Source organism: Poecile atricapillus, chromosome 20 (genome assembly GCF_030490865.1).
Source record: "Poecile atricapillus isolate bPoeAtr1 chromosome 20, bPoeAtr1.hap1, whole genome shotgun sequence".
Lineage (NCBI taxonomy): Eukaryota > Metazoa > Chordata > Aves > Passeriformes > Paridae > Poecile > Poecile atricapillus.
This window is the reverse complement of record NC_081268.1, coordinates 7,496,880-7,523,721: the sequence shown is the minus strand read 5'-3', so window position 1 is coordinate 7,523,721 and position 26,842 is coordinate 7,496,880. Positions and strand designations below refer to the sequence as shown.

General features: G+C 49.3%; 1 protein-coding gene across 1 annotated transcript in view; it reads right to left on the bottom strand.

Moving 5' to 3' along the window:
* The window catches only part of BRINP1 (BMP/retinoic acid inducible neural specific 1), an 86,698-nt gene extending 60,837 nt beyond the window's left edge, over positions 1 to 25,861 (bottom strand). Inside the window, exon 1 of the mRNA XM_058853682.1 lies at positions 25,575 to 25,861. The gene's annotated coding sequence lies outside the window, so the exon portion shown is untranslated. The remainder of the gene's footprint in view (positions 1 to 25,574) is intronic.
* Positions 25,862 to 26,842: the final 981 nt, after the last annotated feature.

The window sequence follows — 26,842 nt, the reverse complement described above, 5'->3', positions numbered from 1 at the left end:
AACAGGGGAGTTTTGTAGGGCAAGAGAGGGCAGCAGAACATCCCTGCTCCCACTCACTCATGAGCCCAAGGTGATTACTGGGGAATGCTCCCAGCTACATCCCACCCTCAGCTTCTCCAAATTCCAGCTCAGAAGGGTATTTCTACTGCTTCTCCACCCAGGCTCCTTCCCTGCCTGGTTGTTCTTGTCCCACCAGGGTGAGCAGCTGCAAACTCAGCATTTGCCATGAGCTGGGTGAGCAGGTAACAATCAGCTGCTCTGTCCATGTTGTCCCAGCTTCCTCGGTTGTCTGATCATTACACTCAGCTATTCTCCTCATCTGCCAGGCTGGATCAGTTTCCCCTTAAATATTTCACTCTCTGTTGGATTTCTATTGCAAAGAGAGGGGAGGGGAGCTCTGATGTACCCAGGTGGAGAGAGCCCCACTCCAGTTTCCAGCACAGTGCAAGTGAGAACTGAAATATGAGAAGAGCCAAACAAAAGGGGCCTCAGAGAAAGCCCAGTGTGTCCTACATGTGAATATCACACATTGGGGAAATAGCAGCTTGTGAAAGAGATTGTCCCTAATTCCCCACACACAGCTCTCCATCCTCTCTTCCTCTCCTTTGGGGCACAGCTGGAGTCAGGATGGTTGGGGCTGTGATGTTCCTATTCAGGAGGTAAGATATGGGGAGAATACACCTTGAGACCACTGAAGAAATGATCAAATCTCCAGCCTGGAAGCTGCCTGGATCAGTTCTGAGAGCAGGGAATGGTGCCCGAGGCAATGGAGGATGGTGGAGCACAACTGAGTCCAGACTACTATTACACCATCAACTTTAATTTTTTAGTAGTATCTTTTTCCCCCCTGTAGCTGCTGTAGAGATGTTGTTTCACATTAAAGATTAATCCATTCCACAGGGCTGGTCCCCATGGAAGCTATAAAGCTTACTAAAGTGGGATTATCTTGTGTCTAAGACAATATTGTGAGGTGCATTCAATCTACCTCCTAACAAGCTTGAATCTGAAATTAATTTTTCAGGTGTCTTTATGGGGCTCCACCGATGTGAAGTAGGTTCTGTGGATTTGGAAGAAGGAGCCAGGGAAGAAGCAGGGAGGGGATGCCTCCAAGTCCTGAGCCCTTGGGTGGGAGACCCAAGGCTAATTAACAGCTAAATCTGGCACAGAAGCAATCTGTGGATGAAAGGGAAGGCCTGGGGGAGCCAGACACTGAGTTTTGATCCAAGAATCCAGTGTTTTGCTCAACTCTGCCCCAAACTCTCCCTATGACCTTGGGCAGTGCCCTTACGTGTGGGGTCTTGGCCTCTCTTCCCAATTATCAACGTGGAGTCACAATGGTATTTGTGTGACTGTTTAGACCATGGACTCATTGGAGAGGCCAGGATTGGGCTGTAGAACCCCCAAAAACACAAACCTGCTGCCCACTGAGTGACTCCTGAGGTGTTTCTGTCCTACAGGAATGAACCATTTTAGCCAGTTTTGCAATGCAGCAGCTAAAATCCAGTTATAAAGCCCATTTCCACTGAGAAGCACAGCGGAGCAGCGAGTGAGCTGGGTCCTTCTGGCTCATGTCAACAAACATGACCATGCAATCATCACATCTGTTAATAAACATGATCCGTGGGTGAGCCAGGACATGGCTCCAGATCACAGCAAACAAGCAGTGGGAGAAGGGAATGTTGGATGTGCTGACTCTGAGTCATGGTACAGTCATTTTCCAGCACCATCCAGCATGGAGACACATCCCCCAGTGCACATGGAGATCCCTCTTAAAGCCCCTTGGAGTTTGTTAGGTGGCTTAAGATGCCCTTTTTCTAATACCAATTCAGCCTGGAACATTAAATGTTCCTTATCTTATGAGTCTTCAGGATTATTGGAGGAAAATAGGCAAGTATTTTCTGTAAAGTGCAAGTTGTATTTGAATGTACACTTAATTTCTTTGTGATTGATATCTGTGTGTTAATTATATTCTATTTTCGGCAATACCTTTGCTGTCACAAGGCAGTGCCTTTTATCCAAGGAGTTCAAATTGAATTAGAGACATTAATTAAAGCTCTCAGCACTCTAGTAAGGCAGGCAAGTGCTGTTACTCCCATTGTTTCTTGAAATAAGAAGAAAAGAATAGAGCTGGATGTCTACTTAGCCACTTAAAAGGTAATTTTTATACAGTGGGAGAGCTCAGAGTGATAGATTTTGCACAAAATTATATTGCAAGGTCTGTTTCATGCAAGGGAGGCTGTGCAGCCCCAGATCCCTGCTATAAGCAGGCAGACAGGATGCAGGTGCTCTGACTCTCCATCGCTTGCTGTGAACATTTCTCTGCCTCCTGGGATTTTCTACCTTTCCCCTAACCCCTGTACCTTTCATTTATCCCTTCCATTAGATCCAAATTGATCTCACACACATCCCTGTTTTCCCATGCTTGTTGTTGTGAACTGTTTCCATCAGAAATGCAGACTCAGGAAAGAGAAATTACCAAACACGTTATTTGCAGTACAGGAATAAGTCCCCTATCTCTTTAAGCTTCATGCACCAATAATTCTTCCTTGTGTCCCACATTTGGTTCTTGGCAGGTTGAGAGAGGTTTCTGCCTGCTGCCATTTACCAGAGGGAAGAGGCTAACAATTGCTATTTGTATCTGAAACACTTCTGCTCTTCAGCAACTTCACACACGGCTTTAGGATGCTGATAAATTAGTAAGAGACTGAAGTGTCAGGGGAGAGATGAAACAGCTTATGTTAGTTTAGAGCTCAACCCTGGAAAGTGACGAATGTCTGACCTCATTTCAGTGAACAGATTAAGTGTACCCTTAATTTTAAGTACAGGATGTGCTACTCTAGATTTTATTCAGCTATGCCTGCTTCGAGTTTATGCACTCAAACTCCTGGACAGCTAATTACTGCCCCACACCTTTAGGATTCAACCTGTGGAGCACTAACATCTCTGTCCTTAACTGAGAGATGGCCTATGAAAATATTGGAAAGACAACACCCAGGAGCAGCTCTGCTTGTCCTTTGGAATCCCTGCCCAGCAACCCAACCACGCCGGGAGCACCTCTCCTCTGTCAGGGCCAGAGGAATACAGGCAATGTGGAGGGAAAGGGAAACCAATCTGTCAGAGTTAAAGTCATATGAAGTGCTGTGGATAAACCTCAGCTCTGGGAAAACAGAATTTGGGCACTTCTGACCTAGATGTCTTTATAGCTCAGACTGCAGACACTGATATCTGACTGAGTCAGGGCTGGAGCTGCAGCTCAGCAGTGGCTCTGAGTCTCTGGGTGACTGTGGCATACAACATCGTAAAATCCCAAATGGTTGGAAAGCTATTTCCTTAGGGAAGTGGGATTTCACTATTTCGGGCAGTGATTGGCTAATCCATCCCCAAATCTCAGTAATTCTGCTCTGATCAGTGTCTAAATTTGCATTACTCTTTAACCACTCTAGTTTTAAATATGCATGAGTGGTTAAACCTGCAGGATATTCATCAGCCAAAATGTTTTTGGGTGAGGAAAGGCAAGGAGAGAAGATGAGAAACACCTCTCCATAAATACCAACAGAGCCCACAAATTCACTTCACTTTTGCCAAATTGCTCATGCTGAAAAAAATAATGATTGGGAGATGTCAGTGTTTGAGTTGTGAGAGCTCCAAGGGGAAAGATTTCCAAATCTCTATTTGAAAGTACTGGAGCTTTTTCTCCTTTTGGTTTATCTTTCCACCCCCTTAAGATGGAACAGTGGTAAAAATATCACATTTGGCCCCAAATGACTTGTAGGAGAAAAGATTTTTTCTTATTTTCAGTTTATCAACACTTTGCTTACTTGTCAGAATATTCAGTGAACCAAAACCACGCCACAAACCCTCTTTTATTAATTCAGTTCAACCGGCAGCCGAAAGGGACCTGTTTTTGTGCAGAAACTCCAATTACTCCTTGCCTGTAAGGAGGTGAGAATCGCAGTGGTAACAGCTCTGTACCTGCTCTCAACTCATTTGTCCCCACGCTTCAGCTAATTATAAACCCTGGTGTGATGATGAGGAGGATGAGTGGTGGCTTCAAACCAAGCAAGAGTAGCAGGTGACTCCACCAAGTCACAGAATCAGGTGGTGCTGGACAGAGGGGGTCAAACCCCAAAAGTCCTGACCATGAATCTGCTGGCCAAGGTGCCAAAGGCACTGCTCTGAATTCCAGGCTCCACAGGCACTGGGTCAGGGCTCTGTGGGGAAAGCAGATCCTTCTCACAGGGAAAACAATTGAAAGGAACTTCTGTTTGTGCATGCACAGGTTTATGGTGAAGTGTCACAGGGTCATGAAGATGGTGAAGGTCTAGAGGAGAAGCCATAGGAGAAGCTGCTGAGGTTTGTCCAGCCAAGAGAAGAGGGGGCTCAGGAGAAGTTGTGACATTCAGGTTCTTCACAAGGGGAGGTGGAAGGGGAGGCTCTGATGTCTCTGTGACCAGTGATGGGATCAGAGGGAGCGGCTGGAGCTGGGCCAGGCCAGGCTCAGGCTGGATTTAGGGAAAGGTTCCTCCCCCAGAGGTGCTGGCACTGCCCAGGCTCCCCAGGGAATGGGCACGGCCCCGAGGCTGCCAGAGCTCCAGGGATGCCCAGGGTGGGATGTTGGGGGGTCTGGGAAGGAGCTGGACTCTGCTCCTTGTGGATCCCTTCCCACCCAAGCCATTCCACAGCTCTGCGATTCCAAAGGCAATCCTGCAGAATCCCAGACTGGAACAGTGGGTGCTGCACAGACCAGCAAGGCGGTCCATGCCCCAAAAAGCTCTCAATCTATTCAGGAGAGCAAGGACAGCAGATGGCCGGGGACAGATGGGGGAAGGCGAGGGAACAGTGAGCTAATCCCGCTCAGCGGGCGCGGAGCAGCGGTGTCAGCACACCAGCAGCCCAACTGTTGGCAAGAGTTTGATAGCTATTGTCACAAATGAGAGTTAAAAATAGGGAGACTGGATAATGAGCTCGCTTTTGTCGATGTTTGTGAGGAACTCCTCTCATTTGTGAAGTGGCAGAGATAGAATGAATGTAGATGATGATAATAATAATGATAAATTGCACTTTTCTGAGCTGCTTATTAAAAAAGAAAAAAATATGGCGGGTGTTGAGCAGTGATTTCTATTAAGCAGTGCCCTGAACTTGAAATTATTCCTACTGTTATTAAAGTGTTGTCCTAGCTAGTCCACTTCCTCATAATTTCTTTCTAAGTTACACAAAAATGCAGCTCTATCCTCTATCTTCCTCAGTATTTATACACCTCATATCAAAGTCCAGTAATCTTACAAGTGTTAATAGATTTTTATTCTTGCAGCATCTTTAGGAGATGGGGAAACAATGCTTTTTTCCATTCAGCAGGATGGGAATTGAGACACGGGGTAGATTAATGGCTTGTCCCAGATCATTTTAGAACTGCTTCAGGAATTCAACCCAAATCTCTTACGTCTCAGCTCAGTGCTCCGTCTCCTTGCAGTACCCTTCCTACGCACCTTCATGCTACTGTTCCAGAATTAGCTGGGACTTGCCACAGAGCTGCTTAGAATTATTTTGGATTGCTCATTTCATGTCAGGAAAATGCCAATTCATCAGAGGCAAAACACTTTGTAGAAATTTGTTGATTTAAGGGGGGGAAAAAAATAGGCGTTTTGATAAAGTCAGCTTTTCTTTGGAACAGAATGTGTTGAGTGTTCAGTTTGGAAGGGATCGGTTCAAGATTGTGTTTTGTTTTTCATTACATGTTGAGTAACATACATTCAAAATCAAAATCAAGTGTTTTCTTAAGCTGTGTTTTGACTGAGCTGAAATAGATTTTGTAATTTATGCACAAGAGGAAATATCCAAATTCATTTAATACTTTTCTTACAGTTTGGAAAAAGAAACACCTGCAAACCAGACACAATAAACTGAACAAAAATAGTATTATTCCCTGCAATTTTTTTGCTGGAAACTTAGGAAAAAGTAATCTGAATTCTCAGTTTAATGAGACCTGCGCTACAGTCCAGAAATCCTGGTTTCTGCTTTCATGGCTGCTCCATCCTGGTGCCAGTCTTGCCTTTCTAACATATTCCATTGCAACAATTGGGATCTGTGAGCTGAGAGGCTGAAGGAAAAAAAGAGTGATGGCAAAACTCCTCTGGAGAGCAGTAATGGGGGAATAATGGGGGAATCAGTCCAACAAAGTCAACTTATATCCCACACCTGACAGTCTGTGCAATATTTCTGTTCTGAAGTTCATTCCTGGGAAGAGATTTTGTCACCTAAGCCCCACATGGAGTGATCCTGCTCCACAAGGCTTGGGAAATGCAAACTACCACTGATTCTTTCAGCAAAAGATGCTGAGGTTATCTAATCCTTGAAAATAGTTTATCTTCCCATTTGTCTTGTCCTTCTAAAAGGAGCTTAGTCTTTGGCTGGGTTATTGTGTTCCTCCATTGTTATTGGAGGAGAGAAGGGGTTAAAATCCCCAGGCCATTCCTTCTGGAACAGCTCCTGCTGCCTGGATAATGCCAGCCAGGATGAGAAATACCACCAGAGCTTCCTCTGGGCACCACTCAGCTGGATGGAGCCAAGGGAAGCAGGGGCAGCTGAAGAGGGCAGAGAAAAGGGTCTCTGAGCTTTGCAAATTCCAGCCTTGGGCAGCTCCACCTTCCTTATCCCACTGGATCAGGAGTTTGCAGTGGCCATAAAGCTCTCCTTGCACTGAGACCCCCTGGTTCCTGCAGCCACTGCCCCAGAGCCCTGCCAGGACACTCTGGGACCTCCTGAGGATGGCCTGGCTCAGGTTTCTGTGGGGGAACAGAGCTACAGGGTGAGCCCAGCTGGCCCCTGACGTGGGCTCCATAGCCCTGCAGCTCCCTGGGGGAGGATTTAGAGGTGGCTTCCACAAACCACTGCTCCCAGAACGCAGGGAACTGCTCTGAGGCTGAAAACACCCAGGGTCAGCCCCTTCTGCAGCCCTGTCACCCCACAGAGCAGAGGTTAGACACACTGCACTTCAACTCAGGCTGGAAATGTGAGCCAGAATGAGTGTTAGCCCTAAAGAACAGCATTTCATGGGCAGCTTCTGCAGCAGAAGTCAGAAATCTGGAGCGCAGGCTCTGCCATTGTAGGTTCTCCTGGAAAGTCTATTGAAGTCAATGAGCCTTGGGTTGGATCTCATTGCAAAAAGATAATCAAATACCATATTAACTCTTAATTTGGAACAGCATATTAAATTAGAAGCTCACATTAACCTGGAACTGCATTTATATAATGAGAAGATTTAAAATCTGTGTATCATGAAGGTGGGAGAACTCCTACCCAAAGCTGCTCTCAGAAGCTCTGAATCCCAGAGTCAATCTACCTGCAGCACTGCATTTCCAGCTATTCCCCGAGCCCCCAGCCTGGGATTTCCCCTGGGACAGAAGGATGTGTGGAAAATAAAGCCATCTCATCCTTACCAGTATTCATCTTGCAAGCACAGAAGGCTGGTGGCAGCTAGACCCCAACCAAAGCCAAGAACCAGAAAATCCCAGAGGATCCTGAGGATCTGCACAGGCATCACAAACACCCTCTCCCATCAGTGCAGCAGTTCTGCAACTAAAAAAATTAAAAACTGAAGGCATTCAGTCCTTTCTGGGATTAAAGTTCAACACCACTCAGGTCTGCGCTTCTCAAACATTGCAGGCCTTTGTTACCCACATTTGAGGCCACCTCTAGCTGTGAGATTTATTTATTTTCTTCTCTGAGACTGTTCTGCTCTGTGCTTAATCCATCTCCTGACCACCTGGAGCGTTTGAGAGTCTTGGCTGTGATGCTTGTCTTTTTAGATAGACTGTATGTAGAGCTGGTCAAAAAATTTTGACAGAACAGTTTTTCTCAGGAAAAAGCAGTTCCCTCAAAATCTAAATGTTGCATGGGAACATGTCAGTTCTGACAAACTTTTTTCATGTTTAAAGTGTCAAAACAAATCATGTGGATTTTCTCTCTTCGTTTCAGTCATAGTGAAGTGTTTAATTTTGAGGAAATAAACACATTATTTATGTGTTGTTTCAATTAATTTGTTTTGACATTCTTACATATTGTGTATTGTATTGATGTATGTTTAAAATGCGTTATATATTGCATAAAATATTTGGTGCTGTTTATTTTATGTATTATCATACAGTGCTAAATATTTCCCACAGCATCTTAATGCTTCAACACCACAGGAGCAGAAGATATCAGTGATCTCAAATTATTATTACTTTTAAATTTTTAGGTCATAAGAGCCTTGTGGGATCATGGTTCTCCTTCACACTGAAGTTTAAAAAAAACCAACCACATATCAAAAGGCAGGAATTTCCCGAGGAAATTATCCATTTTCCAAGCAGCTCTGTCAGCTCAATGACAGCAAAATACAGCTCCTTTCCCCTTTGCACACCAAAAAACCAACTCCTCTACTTGTTAAAGGAAAAAAAAAAACCAACCAGAAGAAAGAGAAGAAAATGCAGATTTTCCCAGAGTAGAATTTGTATTCAATGTTTTCATGAGCATCAGGGATTTAAAAGTCTGAATACCATTGACCCCCCGGGACCTCTGCCTTCCAAACCACTTAGGTACTTTTAAAAGATATATTCCACCTCCTTCTCGGAAATCTACCTGATTTTATTTTATCTTTATTTTTTTTTTGCTTGTTTTAAACCACATTTCTGCTCCCCTGCACGTAGCAGAGGGGAATCGCTCCCTGTGAGTTTCCGTCCGTGTAAGTGGTGGGAAAAGTGGGTTGAAGAGAAGGGCAAAGCAAGCAGCAGAAGGGAGGGCAAGAGCTGGATCTGAGCCTGTGACAATCCATCAGTTCCTCATTTTGGGGAGGAAAATGTCCCCAGGGTCCCCTGTGCAGCCACAGGCTGGGTGAGGGACGGAGACAGCGCTGGGTGCTTGGAGGACACGGAGCCCATTCAAAGGTGGAGAGGGGCAGGAGAACAGAGAGGCTGCTGGAGATGGGGAGAGAGCAGAGCACGGCCATGCAGGACTGTTCTCCTTCCCTCTCCTCCCTTTCACCAGCCTTAAAGGAAGCCCCAATACACACCAGGGGCTGCTCCTTCCTAAGGAAACCTCAGAGAGAGGGATCAGCCCTCACCTCCTCTCCCAAGGAGAGCTGGTAAATAAAAAGAAGCATCCCCAACTTTAGGAGATTTATTTGCAGTGGAAGAGGGGCTTTTCTGTCTGCTTTTCCTCCGAATGGGACATGTCTGGTGCGCCAGGCTCCACGGTTGGAAATCTGAATTCCCCCACGCAGCTGCCGGGAGTGCACCTCTGAATGCAGATCTGCCTGGAAGCATCCTCCTGCTCCAGCTGGCCTGTCACTATGGATTACAGCTCCTGGCTAATAGTGAGCACTGCTGGAGTCTGAGACTTCCATTAAAAGCCGATGTTTCCACCTCCCCACCCCACAAATGGCTCCATCCCATCCCAGCTGACGTTTCTGTGCGTATGGCCTCATCTCTGGGGTGGGGAAGGAGCAAAGTGACTCAATTTGTCTCTGTGTTAGGCAACAATGGAACAAGTCGAAGGCAGGAAAGGAGGTTTGAGGATGATCAATTTTGAAAACTGTGGATAATTTACTTGAAAGTTGACCTTACCCCTTGTCACCAGCACATCTGTAGCATTGGAGCCCCGTCCCTCTGACAGCAGCAGTACAACTGAGCATGGAATTACCCCCTGGAAGAGACCTTGAGGGAAATGCTTCATTACTCCAAGTTACACTGTGGAGTGTCTTTTGGAAAGGAGGAATGCTCCTGCAGGGAGATATTGCCCATCCGTGCCAGACACTGCAAATCCTTCGCCCTTCATCGCCAGAGGGTCTGAGGGCTGCTGACAGACCCAAAAGAATTGGCGTGGACACTTGACCTTTCCTCAGAGCCAGGAGGAAATCACTGACCAGGAAGAGCAGCACATGCTCACCCAGGCTCTACAAAGGGAGGCAAGAAGCTCTGGAAGAGCTGAGAGCTGTTTGTGAAACAAACCCTGTGGTTTCAGCACAACCTGTGCAGTTGGCCGGCTCTGCCATCGCTCGTGGGCAGGCCCAGGGGTGACTTCCAGCTTGGCAAGTGCCAGGTGCCATCACAGCTCCTCCTGCTCCGAGGGAGACATTCAGAATGAATGCCTACAAGGCTTCCACGGCAATGCTGAGAGATTCACACCTTTGTGGGCTGGGGGAAGGACAGGACATGCTGAGAGGTAAAGTTTCCCTGGTATGGTGTCCTGCCAAAGGGAGTGAGCAGCCCCCTTCACCAGCCTGCACACATTCTCCTGCTGGAACTCCTCACCCTGGAAGGATCCTGCATGCCTTTGCAGTTTCCCAAAGTGACTTTGAAAGCAATCCAGAGCAAGCTTCACATTTGTGTCTTCAACAGCCTGACTCCCAGAAAGATCCTGCACGATCAGCTGGCCAAATCCAAATCTGAAAAACACCTCCATGGCTGGTCATGATTAATAAATTCTGCCTTGACATTCCCCAGGGCATCTAGCAGCTAGTCAGAGCTGGCAGACAAAGAGACACTGCTGTGGGAAAGGATAGAGTCTTTCCTCAACTGCAGACATCGAATTAGATAATAAATAGCTTTCCAGATACATAATTTGTATGAGTGCTAAATTAAATGCAGAACAGGAATAGAGCTGGTTTATCCCTGTGAAATCAAAGGTGCTGGGAAGGAGTTTCCAAAGAAAGAAGAGTATTTAGAGTGTGCTGTGATCATGAAGACATAGCCTGAAGTTATCTATCATGCTTATATTCCTGTTTACAATGACAGACAGCTATTCTCGGACATTTTATTCCTGGTATATTATTCTCAGACCAGGGCAGCTCAAGGAAACTTCCCTCTAATTTACACCTCTGTTTTGTCCCTCCTCCTGCAGACCAGACAACATCTTTCTTTCCATGACACCAAGAGAGTTGTGGGCTGAGCCTGTTCTCCTCAGAGAGCTGCAGCTTCCAGCCCAAACCAGGGGCTCTCCTGTGTCCCCCTTAAACCCTTCAGTCCCCTAAACCCACAGGTTCTGCCCACATTTTCCCAGTGACCACAGCAGAGGCTGCAGTGCCCAGCAGGGGCTCCTGCAGGAGGGAGGGAGCTGGTAGGATGACATGTGGTGACATCCCGGGCTCAGGTGGGGGCAGAGGGAGCCCTGCCAGCACAGGGAGCAGTGTCACCCCCATCTCACACCCACAGCTGGTGTTACCCCAGTGCCACAAGTCCCTGTGCACAAACCCAGCCACACCAACCAAGTGTGGCCTTGTCTGAGTGTCACAGCACAGGGTCTGCTGCTTCCCCTCACATCTCCCAGCCCTGCAAGCCTTTGCTCTGGCCGCTGTATCCCTGACAAAACAAGTCCCACCTTGCAGATAGGTTGATGATCTCCTCCTGGGACACTCAGCTCAGACTCTGCTCCCATTGCAGTGAGGTTTCTGAGCGTGTAGGGGCTTCCTCTGCCTCCCTGCACCTTTGTGCAGAGTCTGAAATCAGTTCAGATCATCCCCTTCCTCCTCCTTTGCAGCTTTCCTTCACTCAGCTTGCTCCTCCTTTCTCCTCGCAGCAGGCACAGCCAAGACATGTTATTAACACTTGCCACTTAGTTAGCAATCTTCTCCAGGAGGAGCAGACGAGAAAAGAGGAAAGTGTGCAAAAATCGGAGAATCAGGAAAGTTGGATTAAAGGAAGAGTAGCAAAGACTTGAAGGTGTGAATGAGAAAGTGCAGGAGTAGAAGGAGTATGAGAAAAATCTAATGGGTGAGAAAGAGATTTATAATTAATCCCCAGGCTGGTGAGAAAGCAGGGAATGGAGTCAAAACCATCCTCTTCTCTATATGGCTCTGCTCCTGATTTACTTCAGACAGATCTTTTTACTTCCTCCTTTTATCTCCCATCGTTCTGGACCCTTTTGAGTATCTGTTATTTGAGGTAGGAATTGTCTTTAACTGTGTGCAGCATAAAGGGAACTGCAATCATCGGCACTGAAGGATGCGAGACATTGTTTTTAACACGTCCTAAAATTAGGCTCAGAAAAGTGCTTGGGGATTGTCTGCCAATGTTTATTAATTCAGATTGAATTCATTAGATAGTTACTGTCAGAAAGTGGGATGGGAAAAATTTAAAATACCCAAAGTACATGACTGCATTGTTTCTTAACGTAAATGCTCCATGATGAGATGTTTATAAAGTGGATCTAGAAGGAAATGTTGAAAAACAAAACGGGTTAAAAGTGAAATAATATGGTTATGAAAAAAGAAAGTTATTCATTTATGCAAAATTTAAGTTTTGAACTGATTTTCTATTCTCTTTTCCTTTTAGTCTCAAATATAAAATCTTTTCATTCTTCCCCCGCCACACTAATTATATTTAAATATCTAAAAGTAATTTTTTCCCTTCATTTTTTCTTCCAGAACTAAACTGATAAAAAAAAAAAAAAAAAGAGAGAAATCATTATTCACCTATTCCTACCAGGAATTCCAATAACTGTCTGTCAGATCTTCATAACAACATGAGGGATCTCAGCAAGGCTGAGTTTCTGTGAATTCCTTAAGCTGACGACTTTCAGAGTCCTTTGCTGTCTTCTAGTCTAAACCTGCATTCAACAGAGAACTTAAAATGAAATAATTAGATTTACAGCACAATAGATGAGCAAAGCCCTGTATCAAAAATGAGTGAAAAGTTCCCAGGAAATAATCTGAGAGTGAATTTACTTTTTCCATTAGAAATTGCCATATGCTGCTGTTGTATTTTAAGACAGTGACACCATCCCTTTTCACCCTCTATTTTTCTGAATTCTTCCTCTTCACTACTCCTGGCTTTCCTTTTTTTATATTTTTTTTAATCACCACAGAATCAAACAGACACAGAAGTCCCTACAGAAAATTGGAAGGTGTGATGTCCAAGCACCTGTGACAAGCCAAAAACAAGAAGCAGCAGAGCTCCCTCCAGCAGCCATCCCTGACTCAAAGCCCTGAAGAGCACTTGGAATGAGGCAGGCAGGGATGGGAACAGCCTGTTCCAGGGATCCTGCTCCTCAGGCAGTCTCTGCACCCATTTTTGTGCCTGGTTTCTCCAGCACAGGACCCTGCTCACAGCAGCCTTGGTCCTGGAGGTGTTTAGGGATGCTCAGCTCCCTGCATCCAGAGGATTTAAAGAAAATTAAGTATATGTGTAGGAACTGAGCATGGAGATATCTCTGGATGTTTCCACATTGCTAAAGATCTCAGCTCCCTGTTAGTTTGCTCTTGGAGTTTCTCCAGGAGGAAAGAATCTTCCTCTCAGAAGTAACCCAGTTCTGGGTATATTTTGTTTTATTAACATCAGTTGTTGGGCAATATGAGCAAGCACAAATCCTCCAGTGGTTTATTGTCATCTTCCACCGTCCTGCATCACAGTCCCAGCAGATGCTGCATGCTTGAACACCCTCATCTGTGGCATGGAAAATGCATCCTGAGCCTCTGAACACAAAAATACTGCGTTATTGAGCTGGGAATCAATCCTCATATCCCTTCAAGTGCCTGGAATTTTAAACACACACCTAAAAATAAAATCTGGAGTGTGTCTCAGCTCTCCTGTTGATTTCCTTTTCCCCGAGTCCAAATGTTACTGGTGGAGGTCTGGAGACCAGAGCGATGCTGTGCAAGGGCAGCAGAGTGTGTTTGTCCCCAGCCCTCCCATCCACCACTGCCACAGCACCCCAGGCAGGGTCACAGCATCAAACACCTGTGATGTGACACACGAGGGCTGGGGACTGCACTGCCCTGCTGAAAAGGCTTTACAGAAGAGCTGCCTCAGAGGAGCAGCAGTGAGGGGAAAAAAGTGCAGCCACGGACAGAATCTCTGTCTTCAAACTTAAAGTAATGAGAAGCGCTGCAGGAGCATCCAGCGGTAGGAAGGACCTATCAGCCTCTTCTGCTCTTCTATTTAATGCAAGCAGCTTTATCATTAATTGCTATTTACAGCAAATGCTGAAGTTGGTAAAAGGATTAATATGGAACAGCAGCCTTGATTCAGCGTTCTTAAAGCACAATGAATATGTCTCGAGGTGTGTGTGTGTGTGTGTGTGCAAACTTGACTTTATGCGATATATTTATGTATGTAAAATACTCATTTCTGTGTGCAAGGGAGGCAAACAGATGCAATTAGCATGTTCTTCCCTTATCTGCTCCAGTAAAAGGCCAGCTCTGCCAGTGATCTGAGGCGATGAGGAGAGAAATTAATTCAGGCCAGATTTCTGAAGAAGGAGCCATTTTACTGAGGTGGAGGGGAGAGAGAGCCAAACCAATACTGCTTCTGTCCAGCACTGGAAATGGAAAGAGTCAGCACAGCTGACTACCAGTCTTTGGGGGATTATATTTCCTGAGGAAATATATGAGGGGTTGCTGAATTCTTTAAAAAAATCCAGATTTTGCCTCATGCCAAACTTGGATCCGAGTTCCCTGGGCAGTTCCCATCCGCTGTGCGAGCTGGAGGCTCAGAGCCGCAGCTCTGAAGGGATTCAGCTCCTGTGCATGGAAACACACGCATTTAAAAAGCTCTTCTGCAAAGCTCCCAGCCTAAGTGACCTGCTCAAGGTCGTATATAACATGTCAGTGACAGCACCATGATTGAACTATCTTGCTACAGCGCTGCTTTATTCACACAGTGCTGCTGCATCCCCAAACAGCCGCTGCTGCCTTCCTCTCCTTATCTCATCCTCCTTAGAGACACATCTGTCCTGTGCTCTGTAAACCATAATATACCTGTAGTCTTTTACTCACTATCTGTCACTGGGCAGTTTTATTACAGATCCCTGAATTATCCAGCCTAGACTACAATCTACTTATTCCTGTCAGCCCTTCTCGCTTTCGACCCTCACCTCACCTTTCAGCCTTGTCAGTGTTTTAAGGCTTTCAGGTACTTTAAATGCAGGGACAATTCTGATTCTCGGGAGAGATCCAGCAGAATTTCACCAAGGCCAGCCTGCTGGTCTCCCTCTCTTTTCTAAATGCAGATGGTTGGAAATCAGAAGCTTGCACTGGTCTCTGCAGCCCCATTTGAACCAATCCTTAAAGAATACTAACAGCTGCCATTTTAGACCTCTGATCCCCATTCTTGCCAGCCATAAAATTTTATTCCCCTTCTTTCTCTGCTCCTTTCATCAGAAATCAATCTTCCAATAATGCAGGTAAATTGCAGCCCTACCTTGTAGCTATTATATCTTTTTCATGCATCTTTCTGGTGAATTTTGCACCACAAGAACTCTCTCGTCCATCCTTCCCAGCCCAGGCCATGAGCACAGTAATGATCACACCTCCACAACACTTCACTGGCAGATTTGCACCTGCCACTCACATCCCTCTCTGTTTTGCCATCCAGGAAGCAAAGGAATCATTTGTCCCGATGTTGAGCATTCACACCTGCCCAAACAGTGAACTTTGTGTTCCCTCCAGCCAGCTCCCCCCTTCCTCCCCCCAGTCACACACCTGTCAGAACTTTATCCCACCTACTGATGTGTTTTCCCCACAGCCCATCCTTCCCACCCTTCTGAAGGAAGCACTGCTTTGTTTCCTGACCAGAGGAGAGCAGTTTTGTCTCTGTTCACCTGGAGATGCTCATGGCACCTCCACAAGTGTCACCTGCTGAAGCTCAGCTTCCCTGTGTGTACTCAACAGCCTGATTGTCTCTTCACCCAACCTCTGTCTTCAGCAACAGGAGCAGAGTGGCTGATGGGAGAGGAAAGTGATGGAGAAAGTCACATTCCTCATCCCTCCAGCAGCACGGTGATGGTGGGTGACCCTGGGCAGGAGGCAGGACTGTGCCCAACACGAGGCACACAGGTAGAGTCACCCTGGGACCCTCAGGGGGATGGCACTGTGGGCAAAATATGGGAGAGGACAGAGCTTCATAGCTGATCTCTGTCCTCCTGTCACTCCTACCAAGCTGCTTTGGCTAAGTCCTAGGATTTCATGCACCCACTTATCTCTGTCACAGCCTCCCTGCATCAGCTTGGGCAGATTCTTTAAGGTGACATCTTACAAACACCTTGGAGGCTGATTTTCCCAACGTTCCCCACATCCCATGGCAGTATTTAAGGTCTTGTTTTCTATAATGTTCTGCTACCTTTTGCCACCAACTACTTTCAAAATCAGTCAAGGCAAAATTGCAAACTGAAATGCTTCTACTGACAGGATTTGAGCTGTTCTCCGAGCCTTGTGCTGCATTTCCTCCGGTACTGAGCAGAGGTGACAGCATTCCCTGTTTCTTTTCCTCCTCCTCTGTCCAGGCAGCAGGTCCTTGGGGACAGGGAGGTTGTATCCCTACAGAGCCTGGTGCTGGGAGACTCCAGGCTCATCCCAGCTCTGTGCCAGCCCACAGATTCCAGAGCTGATAGAGGGAACTGAGCTGTGCAGCTCAGGGTCACTGCTGCCACCTATAACCACCCCTTTTATGTCCTACTTCAATATCTGCTCTAATCACTGAAATTACTTTTGTGGGAGTTGACACAGAAGAAGAGATTGCTGGATTGATATTCTGTCTGGCATTGATGAAAACCTTTTTATAATACCTTAATCCAGCACCCACGGAAGCAATTTGCTAATCTCTTGCTGACTTAGCTTCCAGCAGGATCGACCATAGGCAGTCACATTACCTGCCCAACCATATTATGTTCTTTTTATGCAGAGAGAAAATGTCCTTCCTGACCCCAAAAGATGGTCATCCTTTGCTTTGAAGCCTGAGACCTGATTACCATTGTCCCAGATTGCAGGGCTGCAAATGCTATTAATTGCTACAAAGTTACGTAGCCTTTTACACTTGAAATCCATCCAGACTTTCATCTCAGCGACATCCTGCAGCAGGGAATTGTGTGCCTTCACTATACACTGAAGAAAGGACTATTTCCTTTTAATTTGCTTTAAGAGTTGTGCCCTTTAATTTTGATGTGTTCCCTTGTTCTTCTATCATCAAAGGGTTAAAATACTTCTGATCACTTTTCATTTTAACCTTCAGATACCTTTGTACTGGAACCCGAATGTCCCTCCTCACTCCCAGCTTTCCCAGACTAGATGGACTATTATTTCCAGGCTTCCCTTATTTAACTTGTTAATATTTGTAAAGCAATTTAAAATGTATTAATATGGTTCAATTATAATACCACTTCTATTTTCCATCCTTCCTTTTAATGTCTCAAGCGTCCATCTAATTTGCCATCAATCTCCATTGATTCTCCCTCTGATGATATGTTAGTCTTTATAATATCCCAGGGAATATTTCTTCTGCCTTCCTGACCAGCATTTTGGAACAAAGAAGCTGAACACTGATGGACCATAAACATGATTCACTCCACACTCGGCATGTGTATGGATTTGCTGTTGCTTAGGCTTTGGTCTTGGAAATCAGATTCATTATGTCCATGGGGCTGTAATTAAAATTTGTCTGTGTGATTCTAATTGCAGGATCAGGCTCTTTGTGGCTCTGACTGCTCTGGGTCGGTGGCAATTGAGCCAGGTGTGAAAAAAAAAGTCTTTATTTGATAAACTTGGAGCAATATCTGGGCACTCAGTGACACATCCTGCAGCAGCAGGGCCTTTGAGACAAGAGGAGTGGTTTTGACATCTATCCAGTCACAAAGAGGGGAGAGAACTGAGATATGATTATTCACCCCTTCTCTTTCCCATAGAAAACTGGGAGACACACAAGGAAATTACGTGGTACCAGATCTAAACCCTCTCCCCAAAAAAACACTTCCAAAGATGGCTCGAAACTTACTCCATCACTGCAGAATGTTATGAAAACACAAAGCATGAAAGGAACCAATAAAGAAACAGTCACACACAGGATATTCCATCTGGCACTGCAGATGACAGTCCTCAGACAACCACTGACTTTGCACATCCCCACAGGGCTGAAAGGTTATCCCAGGAGTGACAGCGCCCATCCACTTCTTTCTGGTCCCTTTAGTGTCCTACTGTTGTGGTTAGAACACTTCTCAGGCTTTTCCAGCCTTAACAAGGTCCAATCCAGATTCATCTGCAAAATATATCCCTCCTTCAATCGTCAGCAAATTCCCTGAGCAACACTTCCAGTTCCAATCAGTCTTTTCACCTTGACTCTTCCCCCCAAGCAGCAAGTAAAAGGATTGATGCACATGTGTCTCTAATTGCACAAAAAGGGTTTTATCTAAATATTTATAGAACTCAAATTTCCTCTCTTTGGTTTCTTTAGGTAAATATTGTGGGAAAATCCTAATTGGTCACTTTTCTCTGGTTGATCAGATTTATCTATTCACTGGCCTAAAACATGGTCCATCATTTTCAAATACTTTAAAGCTCTCTTTTAGGAGAGTGGAAATGGCAGATAAACACATTATCAGCATTCTCCAGCATAAAACAGCAAAGCCTGGAGTTGTTTTGCAGAAGCAACTCCGAATTTGGACGACATGACAATAAGCAATTCTAGAAATAGCTGCTCGTCTTAAGGCTATGTTATAGGGATCCTTGTTGCTGCTTTCTTCTCTCTGTTCACAATTTTAGCACAAACCCCGTGCTGTCTTTGTTAGTTCTTCCCTTTGACTTTCTCAGTATTTCTTAGGCATTCTTCAGTCTCAGCTTGTACCTCCTAAGCTCTCGCTGCTCCCTCCAAACACACCTTTGATTTTGGCTGCAAACCTCGCTCGGCACAGAGCAGTGTGGGAAATGGCTGGAATAACATTCCTGTTCCAGGCAGGGAGGGGGTCAGAGCCAGGAGGGACCCAGAGCCACATATGTACCCCAGCATATGTCTGAGGGCTCTGCTCACCCGCTCACCATCTGCACCTGCCTGAAGAGCAGCCACGCGCCAAGAGCAGCCCGGCTGCTCCAGCACCCGCATCCTGCCTTGCTGGTGTCTGTTCCACTGATCCCAGCAGTCCAGCTAAGGATTCACACCTGCTCATCCTGCTCCTCCTGCCTGCTCTGAATCCCCAGCCTCCTCCCCGGGCTCACAGCTCGTTTCTGTTCATTCTTCCCTGGTTAGCTTCAGTTGCTGCAGTTAATTTTGAACAAACTCCTTTTATTTATTTTTCTGGTCCCGCAGCCTCACCTGGATCGTGCTGCCTGCACGAGGCGATGCTTTTAAAGCTCACCCTCCCTGTCTTCCACCCTGCTTAGCAAGTCAGCATGCACAGCTGCAAGGATAAATTACCACAGGGGTCTCCAGTGTTAGCAATGGATCTGACAGCCACACACGCAGGGCAGGGTGAAGAAATGGCTAAATGGGGTCGCTTGTGCCGACTCAGGACTTCTGGCCAAAACTGAATCCAAAACCGTGATGGACACAGTGGAGTCCAGAGCACAGGCCAGGTTCTAAATCACACTCTAAATCAAAGCCTAAGAAAGAGATCCTCACTCACCACTGAGCCAGTTAACAGCCCTGGCTTCGACAGGCTGCAATGATTTACAGCAAGAGGCTGCGAGCTCCTCGCAGGAACTCGCTGTACAACATATTCCAGCTGTAACATGCAAAGATATAAAAGTCCAGGCTGTAAGAAGACCTGCTGTAAGGCTTCAGGATGTATCTTCTCTAAATACCAGCATAAAGGATGTACTTCCTATCAGGGTAGCAATGAGACAGGTCCCAGGCATGAAAAGACTACAGGATCTGGAGCTGCTCCACTGGAAATTAGGAGTATGGATGGCGGATGGGAGTGAAAGCTCCTTCTATATTCTCTTTTGATATCCAACCAAAAGTGCTGGAGAAAATTGTTGTGGTTTTGTTGGTTTTCTGGAGCTTCTCTTATGTGTTAGAACCTCTCCTAGCTTGGTTTGCAAGCTTGGTGTGTCAGCTCTGAGCTGACTTTGCTGTAATTCCTGACTCTCTGGGAGGGTCTCTGTGATGGAAATTCTGCACTGAATGGTGCCTCTGCTAACACACACACAAACACAGAATTGCTCTAAGGCTGCAAAGCTGTGCTGGTGCTTCTGGCACATCAGTTTCTACCTGTGCCCAGCATTTTCACCAGTGAACATCAGCACACGTCTGGCAAAGGCACCTCGCTCCATCCTCCCCTGCAGGTGACCCTCTCTAGATTATTCACTCCTCCATGACTTACTCTTATTCCTATTGCCACTGCAAGAGGTGATCCATCAGCAGTGCAACTGGTTGTTTTGCTGGCACAGGAGCCAGGAATCACATGTGTGAGGGTTCAGGCACTGGGCAATGCTCTGCCAACACCCAAAAACGCGCCACCACCACCGGTGCCACCGTGGGTCCCACTCAGGCAGTGCTGCAGGGGACACAGCAGCAGCTCTGTGCAGAGCTGAGCTCTGCCAGCAACAATAAAATGGATGTGGAACACATGACTTCAGAAGAACAAATAGCAAAAATAAATAAGCATCTTTCTCCCGTGAAGCTGCTTGCAGGTCCTGCCTCAAGGCTGCAGGAAAACAGCTCTGCGAGCAGGGGGCTGTAAATGTTGTGTGAAACTCCCCAGCCCAGGCTCAGGGGAATCCTGGGCCTGACTCGTGTTTTCTTTCCAAAATGACATGTTCATGTTTATGCCACCTCCGCTTGAGACGTGATCCAGCATTCCTGAAATAAACTTAAGTCCTTCAATAGCCTTCAGCTCTGTCTAAATCAGCTGCTCCTCTGATTTCTGCTCTTTCTCCCATTCCTCCCTCCCACTAGTCAGGACTTTTCCTTCCCTGGCACTGCACAGCTTAGCTCATCAAGCCAGCAACAGCTGTCCTGTGCCTACTCCCAGCCCTGGGAATGTCATCTCATTTGTCTGGTCCATCTCTGCCCATCCTCTCTCCAGACAGAAGTACCCAGTAGATGTATCCAGTTTGCTTCCCCAGGTCTCTCTCCTTGGTAACATTTCCCTTTTCCACACCACCTGCAGCCACAAGCCCGCTCCAGCTCTGGCCAGACGTGCTCCAGGCCCAGCACATCAGCTGGATGTGGCCATGCAGGGGCACAGCAAGCAGGGAAAAACCTTCCCTGGCATCCAAGAACGCTCTGAAGAGGCACACATTGCTGGCAGGAGATGTTTTGCCCTGACTCAGCTCAGCACCATTCCCTAGCTCGGCATCCTGCTCTGGCAGCCATCTTCCAGGGAAGAGGGAGGTCCACAGCACCAGATCCCGGTCCATGGATCCATTCAGAGGCCAGATCTCTGTGTGTGTGTGTGGATATTCTCCCTTTCTGAAAAGCTGCTCTGTGTGGCCTGGAAGGAAATGGGCCAAGGTCCTTATGGTTGTTAAAAATCTCATGATACTTTTGCAAGCAGGATGGTGTAAATCAAACAACTGGGCACAAGCTCCCTCGCTCTGGGTAATTTATATTCTGCCTCACTAAGTTCATCTCTGCACTTCCAATGCATGAAGTGATTTTTCACTTCCCCTGTAGTATTTGCTGGCACGGAAAAGCTGCTGGGCTCTGTCCCAGAAGTAGCTGCATTTCATCACCGGGTGAACGATCCCTGCACGCACCGGGCCGGTTCCCCGCAGGCTCCTCTCGCCCCGCGGCTCCGTAGCGGGAGGATGGGGCCCGCACCGGTGCAGCCTCACCTGGGCTCCAGGAGCCGAGCCCCGGCAGCACCGAGCGCCCACCCCCGGCCTCTCCGCCTTACCCGCGGCTGGGGATGGGGCGGGGGATGCGGGAGAGATGCGGGAAGGGATGGAAGGGATGCGGGAAGGGATGCGGGCAGGGGATGATGCCAAGGAATGCGGGCAGGGGTGATGTGGGCAGGGATGAAGCGGGCACGGATGAAGCAGCAAGGATGAAGGAGCAGGGATGATGCGGGCAGGGGTGATGCGGGCAGGGATGAAGGAGCAGGGATGAAGGAGCAGGGATGAAGGAGCAGGGATGAAGCGGGAAGGGATGAAGGAGCAGGGATGAAGGAGCAGGGATGAAGGAGCAGGGGTGATGCGGGAAGGGATGAAGCGGGCAGGGATGAAGGAGCAGGGATGAAGGAGCAAGGATGAAGTGGGCAGGGGTGATGCGGGCAGGGATGAAGGAGCAGGGATGAAGGAGCAGGGATGAAGGAGCAGGGATGAAGGAGCAGGGATGAAGGAGCAGGGATGCTGCGGGCAGGGATGAAGGAGCAGGGATGAAGGAGCAGGGATGCTGCGGGCAGGGATGAAGGAGCAGGGATGAAGGAGCAGGGATGAAGGAGCAGGGATGAAGGAGCAGGGATGAAGCGGGCAGGGATGAAGCGGGCAGGGGTGATGCGGGCAGGGATGAAGGAGCAGGGATGAAGGAGCAGGGATGAAGAAGCAGGGATGAAGGAGCAGGGATGCTGCGGGCAGGGATGCGGGAGAGCCTCGCTCCGCTCCCGGCGCTGCGTGGAGCCACAGCGCCCCCTCCTGGGGCCCGGCGGCACCGCCCGCCCGCCGCGCTGGAGCTGCGGGGCTGAGCGGGGCTGAGCGGGGCTGGGGCTGAGCGGGGTTTGGGGGGGATGAGCGGGGCTGAGCGGGGTTTGGGGGGGAAGAGCGGGGCCGTGCGGGGCTGAGCGGGGCTGTGCGAGGTTTGGGGGGGATGAGCGGGGCTGAGCGGGGCTGGGGCCGTGCGGGGTTTGGGGGGGATGAGCGGGACCGTGCGGGGCTGTGCGGGGTTTGGGGGGGATGAGCGGGGCTGAGCGGGGCCGTGTGGGGCTGTGCGGGGTTTGGGGGGGATGAGCGGGGCTGAGCGGGGCTGGGGCTGTGCGGGGTTTTGGGGGCTGAGCGAGGCCGTGCGGAGCTATGCGGGTCGTGCGGGGCTGTGCGGGGTTTGGGGGGGGGAATGAGCAGGGCTGGGGCTGTGCGGGGTTTGGGGGGGATGAGCGGGGTTTTGCGGAGCTGTGTGGGGCTGAGCGGGGTTTTGCGGGGTTTTGCGGGGCTGGGGCTGAGCGGGGCTGAGCGGGGCCGTGCGGGGTTTTGCGGGGCTGAGTGGGGTGTGTTCCCTTCCCAGGGAAGTTCCTCCCTGATTTCCCACCTCAAAACGAGCGTCTCGAGGTGCTCGGGGGGTTTTTCACCCACATTGATGTTCTTCAGCGATTTCTCCCGACTCCCCACCCCCCCGCCCCGATCAATTTTTTCCTGCTTTTTCAACATCTCTGCATCAGCTGTAAATAGCAAGTCCTGGATAAAGTCTAGAAATCCACATCCATTCCTGGAGGTGGGCAGGGAGCTGGGTGCAGGTCCCTGGCTCTGGAGTCAGTTCCTGCCGTGCTCTCCCGAGCAATGCACCTGGAGAAGGTGGTGGGGCTCCTGCCTGAGCAAAGACGGGAGGATTCGGCTTTGAGCTATTTCTGTCACACAGACAACAGTGACTATTGTCTGCTGGCAGACCCATTCCCACGTAGTGTTTAGCATCCGCCTTACGCATACTTCCAGTGTAGTAAACAGTGGTGGTTAGGAGGGAACGGAGGCACATTCCGTGCCATTTCTTTTGGGACACATTTTACCTAAAACCAGCCAATTGACCATATGTTCCTCCTCTCCAAAGTTTTAACACAGACTTTAGTCAGCCTCGTTATATCCCTGCTCTTGGAGGCTTGTCTCCTCACTAGGCCCCATGGAAAGAGGGGAAGAGGAGGAAGGTCAGAGGGGAATGCTAAACACCTCTAACACCAGTGACATCATCTCCCCTGTGCCCACTGTGTCATTGCTGATCAAAGGGGCATGCAAAGGGAGCACCTGTCCCCTGAGCATGGGAGGGATTTTCTCTGAACCACGGTGAGACCGAAGAGGAGCTCTGCATTGTGTGTTTTAGCTGGAGATGTGTGTGTGGTTCTGCTCACACACATTAAAAAGCTACGTAACTCCAGCAGAGCTCTTCCCATACTTCCAGACTCCAGCTCCTGATCAGAGAAAACATGATGAGTATGGAATTGCCACCACTCCCCCAGCCATTTCCCTGCTTCCCTGTCTGCCCATCATCTGCCTTTCCAGTAGTGAAATCATTCCCGAGTCCTGGGAATCTGCAAAGAGCCATAAAACAAACGTAGACACACCAAATGTAGAGGGTTTTCTGCTGACTTGCAAAGGGCTCTGGAGTCAGACAAACCCCAAATCAATGCCTGGAGCCAACTACGAGAGAAAGCTACACTGGAGGAACAAACCACCTTCCGCGAGCCCTGCAAAGAGGAAAGCATGTGTGTGCTCATGCGAACTTCTGAAGGTTTGATTTCCATAATAAGAATATCAATGCAGCTATTTCTGCACGTTCTGATGTGTGTGGGTCCCAGCTGCGCTGCTGAGCGTGCGGGAGCTGCGGGGCCGCAGAGCTTGGAGAGGTGTTTGCATCCACGGCAGAGCGAGCCCGAGGTGCTGTGTGTGAGCACGGGGAGGGCTCTGAGTGCCACAGCATGTGCTGGGTGTGCTCGGCGTGTGCATGCTCCAGGGAGACCACGGGGGCTTGTCTGGGGTGTGTGGGAGGGAGAGAGTCCAGGGTTTGCTGTCTGCTACTCACAAGCAGAGCTGATCGATATTTTTCCTTTAGAAGGGATTTTTTTTCAAGAACCTTTCATGTTCCGTACACCAAAGCCACATCTCTTCACTCGCTCCCTCCTCCTCTCACTCATGTCTCCCAAATACTTCTCTACAACTCCTGGGAAAAGCAGATTTACTGCCTTTAACAATTATTATTATCATGCAGCCAGATGAGCAGCCAGAGTAAAGCATGAAGGACCCTTCTGTCCTGCCCAGTGCAGATATCAATCACAGGTTAAATTCAAACAGCAATTCTGCCAGCATTTCATCTGCTGCTGGGTTCTCTCCATGAAGAGGAGACTGCATCCAAGAAGTGACACCTCCTCCCCTTCCCCGCTCTCAGGAACCAGCACGGGGGAACTCTCCGAAGCCAAAACACGCACACCTATAGCCCCCCTCCTCTCTCCAGATCGCCCCGGGGGTTTTAGCCCCAGGCTGTGCCGGACTCGGGGATGATGCAATGGCACGGAGATGCCCTCCGTCCCGCCATTCCCCAAGGACTGCAAAAAGGCAAAGTTAACGCTCCGCACCAGCCTCGCCAGCAGCGCTGGATGGGGAAATGAATGTGGGGAAAACGCATCCCCAGCCCCGCGGGGTGCAGCTCCCCGCCATCCCTACCCTCCCCCGGCTCTGCCGCCGTCTCCCATCCCCGCTGGAAGTAGGGGCAATCAGCCCAGTGTGGGATTCGAGGCGACAGACTTTCCTTTTCCTCCGCGATTTGCTTGTCACTTGCGAAAGCGGAGCAGTGGATTAAGTGGAGATGACACCATCTCCTTGGGGACGGTCCCCCCCTGCTCCGGGATGTATCGATACTCCGGAATACAGATGGATCCTGGCTGCCTCCCACCCCCGCCGCCACCCGCGCCTCGCCACCAGCCCAGCCGAGCCGGGGCTGAACCCCAATTGCCGAGCATCCTCCGGGGAGGGGGGGCTGCCCCAGTAAAACCAGCGCTCCCAGCCCTCCCAGTGCGCCAATCTCGGCCCCTGGCTCGGCAGCACGCATGCAGAACGGCTGCTGAGCTGCGGGACCGGGCCGTCCATCGGTGCCGGAGGCTCGGCGCTCCCAGGGCGGGGGGATCGTTACACAACGCGGGCAGGAGCGGGGAGCCGGCCCGGGCAGGGGCAGCGCCGCAGCCGCAGCACGGCAGCGCTCCCTTACCTGATGCTAATGTCCCTCTGTGGCGGAGAGCGGCTCGCCCGTGGCTTTTATTCGGCTCGGTAGGAACTTGTGGGAGAGCTTCTCTGTCCAGCTCGCATACTGGGTGCGGGGCTGATACTGCGGGTGTGAAAATCCTGGGGCTCTAGCAGTCCTTTTCATGCTCAGACAGAAAATCCCCTTCCCTGATCCAGATCGCGGGCATTAAGGGCAGAGGCAAGGAAAAAAAAAAAAAAATCCGCTTCTCGCCTTCTTCCTTTTCCTTTTTCTTGGTTTTTTTTTCCCCCCTCTTCCTGTGCCCCCCCCTCTTCTGCTGCTCAGTTCGTAGCCATCGGGGGAAAGAGCAGAGGCAGCAGGGAGAATGGAGAGGGGGTTAGAAATAAAAATGAAAAGAGCTCCAGGAGAGAGGCGAGAGGCTGGGCTTGCCACCGGAGGAGGGGCTTGGAGCGGGCTGGAGAGGATGAATGGGGCAGAGGAAAGCAGGGCGGAGCCCCAGCTTGGCCATTTTATTCTAAGAAGTGTTTTGTACATAATTAGAGAAGGGGAGGGGCCGGGGGCAAAAAGGAGGGACTTCAGCTCCGGCCAGACAGAGGCCGTGGGAAGGGAGGGTGAGACCGGGAAGGGCGGCGGGATGGGGCTGCGGGAGGGGTGGAAACTTGTCTGCCGAGGAGGGATCCGAGGAGGTCTGGGGAGGAGGCTGCAGCGGGGCCGGTTGCCATTCCAGGAAGACCCCGTCTATTTAATTTTTTTTTTTTTATTTTTTTTTTTTTTTTTCTACACCCCCAAGCCGTCAGTTTTCTCCTCCCGGACCCGGACAGCGCCGGGATGCTGATGGGAGAGCAGGATGCTCCCAGCCTCGCTGCGGGGATCGCGCCTCTCCTCCAGGAGCTGGGCCGGGGGCGAGCGGCTCCCCATCCCCGGAGAGAGCGGTTCAGCACCGCGGACAGCGCCGGGAGAGCGGCGAGAGCGGGGCCGGGCCGGGCTGGGCTGAGCCGGGCTGAGCCGGGCTGAACCGGGCTGAGCTGAGCTGAACCGGGCTGAGCCGGGATGGGCTGAGCCGGACCGGGCTGATCCGTGCTGAGCCGGACCGGGCTGAGCTGAGCTGAACCGGGATGGGCTGAGCCGGGCTGAGCCGAGCTGGGCTGAGCCGGGATGGGCTAAACCGGGCTGAGCCGGGCTGAACCGGAACGGGCTGAGCTGAGCTGAGCTGAGCTGAGCTGAGCTGAGCTGAGCTGAGCTGAGCTGAGCCGGGCTGGGCTGAGCCGGGCTGA